Source organism: Drosophila eugracilis, unplaced genomic scaffold, assembly GCF_018153835.1.
Source record: "Drosophila eugracilis isolate 14026-0451.02 unplaced genomic scaffold, ASM1815383v1 contig_1748, whole genome shotgun sequence".
Classification (NCBI taxonomy): Eukaryota; Metazoa; Arthropoda; class Insecta; order Diptera; family Drosophilidae; genus Drosophila; species Drosophila eugracilis.
This window is the reverse complement of record NW_024572586.1, coordinates 688-9,048: the sequence shown is the minus strand read 5'-3', so window position 1 is coordinate 9,048 and position 8,361 is coordinate 688. Positions and strand designations below refer to the sequence as shown.

The 8,361-nt window shown below is 41.9% G+C and overlaps 1 pseudogene; it reads right to left on the bottom strand.

Annotated features, from left to right (window-relative positions):
- Window positions 1-2,945: 2,945 nt before the first annotated feature.
- On the bottom strand, window positions 2,946-5,673 carry LOC108114831 (annotated as a pseudogene).
- Window positions 5,674-8,361: the final 2,688 nt, after the last annotated feature.

The window sequence follows — 8,361 nt, the reverse complement described above, 5'->3', positions numbered from 1 at the left end:
GATGAAAAATCAATTGATTTCGGTAGGCGTTAATCGGTGTTTCGACGTGGGGAATTAAATGTGAGGCGTCTTGAAGAGCGCTATGAACTGTAGCTATAGAATCTGACTCGGATGCGGTATCAGCGCCAGAGCACAGGTGATTAACGTAGGTTGTAACCCTTGAAAAGGCATCGGCCATTGTATTTGACTTCCCCTGTTTGTATATTAGTTCGCAGTTGTATTCCTCAATACGGGACTTCCATCGTTTTCACTTGGCGTTAACATTTTTATTGCCTAGTGCAAATGTTAAAGGCTGGTGATCGGTGTAAATCTTAATGGATCCAGCACCATTCAAATAAGACCGAAGATTATCTAAGGCCCACACTATGGCGAGCATTTCCTTTCATTCGTGGCGTAGTTTTCTTCCGTCTGAGTCAGGGACCGGAAGATATACGCAATTGGCCGATCTTTGCCAGCGTCTACCTGAAAGGACTGCCCAATAGCATAATTTGACGCGTCTATGGTTAGGTGAAAGGGCCTAGAAAAACATGGAAGAGCCAAAACCTCTGAGGATGAAAGGATAGATTTTAAATCATTGAAGGCTTTCATCGCGGTCTCGTCGAGATCAATGGGAACTTTTTTCGACTGTGACGACTTAACTCTAGCGAGCCCTCCTCGAGTCAAATTAGTCAGTGGTTTCGCGATTTTTGCATAATCCTTAATAAATTTCCTGTAGTAAGACGTCATGCCGAGGAAATTCTTTCATTTTTGTAACACCCTCTACCTTTTTCTCGTCTGCTTTCATACCATCTGCAGTTACATATCCTAGAATTCAACATGAGTTGATAGGAAATTAGTTTTCTGTAGGTTGACCTGCAGTCTGGCTTTCTCCAGGTTTTTGAAGACAGCGCGATGTACACATAGGAAATTTTCCCAATGTGTTCCCGTTACACATCGTCGATCATTCCTTGAAACACCGCTGGGGCATTTTTCAAACCAAACGGAAGGTGAAGAAATTCGTACTTCTCATTCATTGCAGAGAATGCTGTTTTTGGGGTATCGGACTCACAACATATAAATCTGATGGAATCCCTAGGTTAAATCGAGAGTAGTAAAATATTTGGTATTCCCTATGCTTGCCAAAATGGAATTTATGTCCGGTATCGGGCAAGTATCTGGAATCGTGACAGCGTTCAAGCGCTTAAAGTAGATGACCATGCGGTATTGTTTCTCTCCGTTCGGTTTGGGCTTCTTTGGTACTACCCAGACCGGGGAGTTATAGGGAATTTTAGATGGTTTGATGATCCCATTCTGCAAGAGTTCTTCTGTCTGTCTATCCACTTCCCCTCTCAAGTTGGTAGGGTACTGAGGTGCTTGTGCGAATCTCAGCCCTAACGCTCGTGTCTAAGGCGTCTCCATTTGAGAGTGGCTCGAAGATTTTGAAATATTCGCTTATAAGTGCGCTTAAAGCTTCCTTTGCAGATTCAGGGTGTTTTTTGTCTAACAAGAGATGTACATTTGAGGACATCTTCTCAATAAGGGGTATCTTAATATCGGGTGATATTATCAGAAGGTCGTTCTTCATGTCGATCAGGGATTTTAAAGTTCTTAGGGTGCCGTCTCCTATAATGCCGTCAAATGATGTAAGTCCGGGAAGGACAAAAAAGGTGAGAACGGTATCGTTCCCAATAAACTTAAAAAATTGTCCAGTGATACAATGTGTTATTTTTATATTACAACCCGTGGTCTGAACAAAAAACGGTGTTAGTAGGAGCCGGCGGAGTTCTCGGGGCTTATACAATTATTGTTAGCTCCGGTGTCAATAAGGAATTGCAGCTTGGCCCCTGATTTAGTTTCATAATCTATGTATGGTATACTAGAGAGGCGTCGGCCAATACACTGTATTTCCACCAAGGGAGAGCAAAGTTCCACGCCTTGCGATGAGGTTTCAAGCTCCTTCCGCTCATTATTAGAATGTCGTTGATAACACTCATTGGGAGCGGAGTCTGATGATAGAGTGGGTTGGATATCGTAAAGCTTTACGGAAGGGATTCAAATTGGAGTTGGTGCTCGGTCTTCGTTTGATTCCGCCGGCCTCTCCTTGACGCAAGTTAAAATTCGACCTATAACTTTGGCCTGATTGGTTTGACTCATGCTTGATTGTTCTAGGCCCCTGGAATCTTGGAGGGCCTGCACGCTTCCGCTTGGAGCAAGCTTGTGCCCTGTATTCATTTGCTCCGTATTATTAAAATGGTTTTTGTTAAATTGATGCGTTTGGGAATACCTTGGTGCGGTAAGATTTCTATAACTCTGGTGATCTTGGCTAAAGGTCTGTTTAAGGAAAGGCGCCCTTGGCGCAGGGTTCCTAGGTTCCATCCTTTGTAGTTCTAGACAAATAGGTTCCATCCTTTGTAGTTTTAGACAAATAGATGTAGGGTAGTACAAATTGGTAATGTTTATTTCGGATATATATAAAGGTAAATTAAAGAAACAAGGGTTTTATATTGAACTTCACGACTTCCGCACTCTATGGATGACACTTTCACTCTTCAATATTCGCAATCGACTGACTTCATCTTAAATTAGTAAGGCGCAATTTCTATTAGGAAGAGGGTGATGGGTATAGACATTTTTGGATGAAAAGAGACAGTTCTACATGGCGTGTTCTTTGATGGAAAAATGATACGAGGTTGTGGAATTCCGAACAGTGTGTCCCCATATGAAATTAAATAGGCTGCTTAATGCCTTAATATACCCATATCCCACAATCGACAATCCTGAATCTTCATTCGCCCCTTAAAGAACCCCATTTTTTCATGTATTCGGCTGCTGTCGTAGTAATTTTTGGTCCCTCCTGATTACCATCTTTTTTTACTTCTTAACGCCCGTGATTAAGTTCTTTAGTTACTTTGTAATTTTGGACGAAGTTTCATTCCAGTTCCATACTCTGTTCTTTTTGTGGCAACTCATTCTCCTATGGCATATTCAGTTTCTAACTTCCTTTTTATAAACGGATTGCCCCCATTTTTATGTGACGGACGCTTATTAAAAGGTTTGTGTCCAAATGTGTTCTTCTGCAACTTTCCGGGGGCGTGGCTTTTTGCAGTGCGTCTTTTCATTAATCTGTGCTTCAGCAGAGAGTTGGGCTCGATAAAAATAGGTACGCGGTTGACCATAGTTTCGTTGGCCAAGAATGATTTACAGAAGCCTTCATCGGTTGTGAACTTTATTACGGCCTTAATGCCCAACATCTGGATGCTCTCGATTTCGCCGCTCTAGGTGAGCAATTACCTAAGGTCAGCTTCAGTAGTATCTGACTTCAAGTTTGTCACTAGAATAGCCCTCCCCGAGCTACTGACATGATAGGGCTTCAGCTTTAGCTCCACATTGTTAACAGTCTTTCCTTGGAGTTGTGCAATAGCCTTTTTAGATCCTTCAGGTTGCTTGAATGTGACGAAAGCTAAAACTGTATTGCTACACACAACGTCAACATAGTCCAATTTGCCACATTTTTTGAATATCTTCTCCAAGGCATCGCAGCTGTAAGACTCGTGCTTGCCTACATTTTCGACGACCAGGGTAAGTTCATTCAACTTTGACAACGCCTTGAACGAAACAGGTCACACCGTAATAAAGCGAGAAAAGAGCTCGGTGCTGTGCAGTTTAAGGACTTTGGGAATATCATCTACTGACTCCAAACGTACAATTGCTCTGGGGATAAGGCTTTTAGCAGTTAAAGTTACATCCTCCACGGGAGCTACTTTCTCGATAAAGCTCTTGATATCCTCTTTGATGACATTTGGTCCAAACAGGGCAACCACAACTGTGCGATCCATTAAAGCTTCCTTGTCCTTCGCTTGAGATACGGTCAAAACATTTTCTCAAAGAGTCAGCGCCTCTTCTCCGGCTTCTGCTCCAGCCGGCGTATCAAAGGCCATAATGACTGAATTGGAACCCAACTTATTAGTGATACGGTGCACTGCATAGATCGGCCCGAACTTGCCGAATAAGGTGACCACATCCTTGTGTTTGTATTCATTTGGAATGTTCGCGGCATAGACGATCTGATTTTTTGACGTTCCTTGGGAATTTTTACCAACGGACACTTTGAGAATTCCGCTCTTTTCTTTTAATACTACAGAGTTGTATTCCTCGGGTTTTTTACTTTCCTTGCCTTTCTTGGAAACAGGCTCCTCTACAGGGGCTTTATCATCTTCGTCGGACTTTTCTTCCTTCCCCGCGTCTGAGGTCTTTGAAACCCCTCCTAGCTCCACCTTCTCGTTATCATCTTTCTCATCGTCACTCTTCTCATCTTCATCTTCCTCACTCTCATCAATTAAACACGCTTCTGAGTCGCTATCGTCCTCAACCTGACCGGTGGAACTTCCTTCACTGGTTGCTTCCTGGTCTTTTGAGGGCTCCTAGGTTTCTCTCTCTTCCTGTACCTTTAGTTTTTGATTGTCGGCCAGGTGAGATAAATTAATTTAGCTAGGACGGAACTTTTCTCGACTATTTCCGTGACACATTAAATGTCGATGCAAAGTCTCTCTCTTTTGTCCTGAACTCGACGCCGTTGGAACTGAACATTACGTCGACTGACTGTAGCACATCGTTCCCCACAACCGCAGAGTACTCGAGTTAGTTCTGTTTGGCGACATGGAAAGTTACCGAGACGGTCACAAGTTCGCCCTTGCCGATACCTCTCAGGTGCTTAACTACTGGCTTTAGCTTAAAGCCGTCAAAACTTCGGAAAATATCCTCTCTCATCAAACACAATTCACATCCCGAGTCAATCATGGCTATGAATGTCACTCCTTCAGCTTTCATCTTTTTGTAAATGAGTCCCTTTGCGGCTTTTACTTCCAGTATGTTTGCAAACTCTTTCTTAACGGAAATAGTTTCTTTATTCTCATCGCAATTTTTAGAGATATGGGCTTTCTTGTTGCACTTGTAACATATTACTTCGCCTTTGCAATCCTTAGCAATATGGCCTTCGCTGTTACAGTTGAAGCATTCCCTTTGAAAATTGCTCTGAGTCGGTTTACCTGTCGAATCCCTATTCAAATTGTCTTTAGTATTTCCCTCACCCTTCATCTTTTCGTAAATGCTTAATTCGGCTTTAAGTTCCCTAATGGAATTCGCTCGATACAACCCTACCTTGTTGACCTGGATATCTGGGATGCCATCTATGAAGTACGATACTAGACTTTCCTCATCAAGATTTATCGGTTTGCTGATCTCCATTAAACTATAAAGATGTCTCTTTGGTTGTTTTTGCCTTTTGCGCAAAATCTTCTGTATCTCTGCCAAACATGGCTTTTTACCGAAATTTTTAAGCTCAATCCAACCCCTAACTCCCCTTGTACTTTTTATGTAGAGCTTGGCTGCTCCACGGTAACTGTGATTGACGTCTTCCTGTTCGGAGCCTGAAAATGATGAAACACTGTCCTGAATATCGCGTAGTGTAAATCTCGAGCTACTAGGTTGAACCGCCTCTTGGTAATTGGAAGCCCTACTAATACTCGCAACTTCCCCATCAGCCTCGCCGTCCTCATCGTCAGCCACATCTAATGCATAATGATCGAACAACCGATCCTGCAAAGCTCCTTTTCTGCCAGTTGTATCCAAACCTAGTTCGGATAACTTTGCCCTTAGTAGAGGCACAGTCTTAGCGAGGATCGTTCTAGCATCCATAGTAATGCGTTCAAGCCGTTTACAAACAGTGGTACAATTCAATATTTAAATGTTTTGATACAACAAAGTAAGAATTTAATTGACGTTAAACAATTCGTGTATTCAAAAAAATTCAAATCAGATTAAATATGTGAAATCGCCTCAGTCGCTCACCACACGAAATTGGATTTTGCTGTCTTCTACGTCTGCTTCAATTTTGCCAATCCAGTCCACTCTGCTACTCCAGCTCGTACTCTTCTACGATGTCGTCACGCTGCACTGCTTGCTCGTCTCGTTGCCACTTCTTGCTCGTCTCTTCGCAATTTTTTGGCGGATTGCGTCGTTTGTAATTCTTGCAGCTCCTCTTTTCGCCACAGTGAAACTTTTGTTGTCGCAAAAATAGCAAGTGGCCAGTCCACTGCTGTATATCTTCGTTCTCTTTTCTCTACTGCGCAAATTTTGCGTTGCAAGTTTTTTTTTCGAGTTAGTTTTTGGGTAAGCTCACAGTAGATTTTTTTGCCAAATTTTTGGCACTTTTGTAGTCTGTGTACACCAATTTGCTGCTTCAACGTTAGTCGATCTGTTTAACTTTTTAGATTTTCCTCGTCTTTATCTGTTCTTGTTTAACAATTACATCCAACGCTTTTCAGTTTTTACTTCTCTTTTTTGTCAGTCCTCACTTCATTCTTCGACGCGACAGTTTTCGATGTGTTAACGCACAGTTTTCTCTTTGTTCTTTTTTCCTTTTATATTCCCGGACGAGCCCCAATAATTTGTAGGGTAGTACAAATTGATAATGTTTATTTTGGATATATATAAAGGTAAATTAAAGAAACAAAGGTCTTGTATTAAACTTCACGACTTCCGCACTCTATGGATGACACTTGCTTTCTTCAATATTCGCAATCGACTGACTTCAACTTAAAATAGTAAGGCGCAATTTCTATTAGGAAGAGGGTGATGGGTATAGACATTCTTTGATGAAAAGATGCAGTTCTATATGGCGTTTTGGCTGATGGAAAAAGCTACGAGGTTGTGGAATTCCGAACTGTGTGTCCCCATATGAAATTAAATAGGCTGCTTAATACCTAAATGTACCCATATCCCACATAGAGTGCCTCGTGGCCTCGTGGTGTGGACTTATCGCCGCAGTGGACTATTGCTTTTTTTTATATTACTTAGTAATTTGTGCCCTCGAATATTTCACGTCACAGGGTACGTGGACAAATCGCTGAGGCAGGTACTAAGTTATTCACAATTTTTTTGCGCTCGTGGGGAATGCCAGCTCTAAACGGCAGCATCCTCACCGCAGCGGGTAATTGTGTTTTACCACAAATTTGTATACTTTTATTTGTATCTTTTACACTCACACATACAACGCTTTTTTTTATTTTTAAATATTTTACTTCTTAATCATTAACGAAGTGTTCACATTTTGTTTGTTTTTTTTTGGGTTCTTGGGTTCCACTTTCGAGAGAATCCTCACCGCAGCGGGTAATTGTGTTTCACCACAAATTTGTATACTTTTATTTGTATTCTTTACTCGCACACGCACAACGCTTTTTTTTAAATATTTTACTTCTCAATCATTAACGAAGTGTTCACATTTTTGTTGTTGTTGTTTTTTTGGGTCCTTGGGAAAGTGGAATCTGTTCGGGCGCCAGTTATGGCCAGACGTTGCCAGAGGGGGGAGTTTTCCCCCGTATATTACCTAGGTAGGGTTATCAGCATCCTTGTGACTCCGGTTTCTCGATTCCTTCGTCCTTCCTTCTACGACTTAATTTTCTTTATACGAGTTTACTTTAACATAAAACAGTAAGCATTTTAAAACTTTACAATGCTTTTATTCATTAACATAAAAGTGGTCTTATCGCATCGGGGTACAAAAAGAAGTAATTCAAAATTATATTTCGTGTGGCTTGTTGCCTGCATAACACTGCAATAACGCCGCAATCCGATGCCGGCAGCAATGGTTTTGGGGATTTGGCCCAAAGTGTTGCCATGCTCCAGGTCCTGGCGTTGCATTTCCGTCTGTGTGCAGGGGTAGGGGTAGCTATAGCTGAGATCAGCTAGCGATCGGTCATTGCTCTTCCATTGTCGCGCTGATGATAGCAGCGGTTCTGGATATTTGCGCCAACGTGTTGCTAACCTCCATATGCTAGTTCTGCATTTTCTGTTGGCCGCGGCGATGGGAAGTGGTAGCGGCAGCTATTGTTGAGGCAGCTAGCGGGCGGTCACTGCTCTTCCATTCTCTCGCTACTACCGTTGCAATTCTGCCGTTGACGTTCTGTCGCTGCGCTGTCGCTCTGACGCCGCTGACGTCGCTGCTGGTCGTCGGGTGGGCTGGGTGGTGTGATGATGAGGGAAGTCGCTGTCTGTTATCCGGGTCGACAGGAGGTGAAGGGAAGGGGGCGCTTGGCCGGTGTTAACTTATATTATAATTACGACCAGCTGAACAATATATATTTATTAATTTTATTTGCATTGTTGTTATTTCCAAATACATACATATTTTATATTTAATATTACATTTCTATTGCAGACCTTAACAACTGCGTTGAGGCAGCATGACACTGATAATGGATGGGATCATACATATGACCAATTTTTAAGCATGGCTTTTCATTAAAAATGTAGTCATGTTTTATAAAAAGCTAAATAAATAAATATATATAATATATACATGTTTATGTTAGTTTTTTTAAGTTT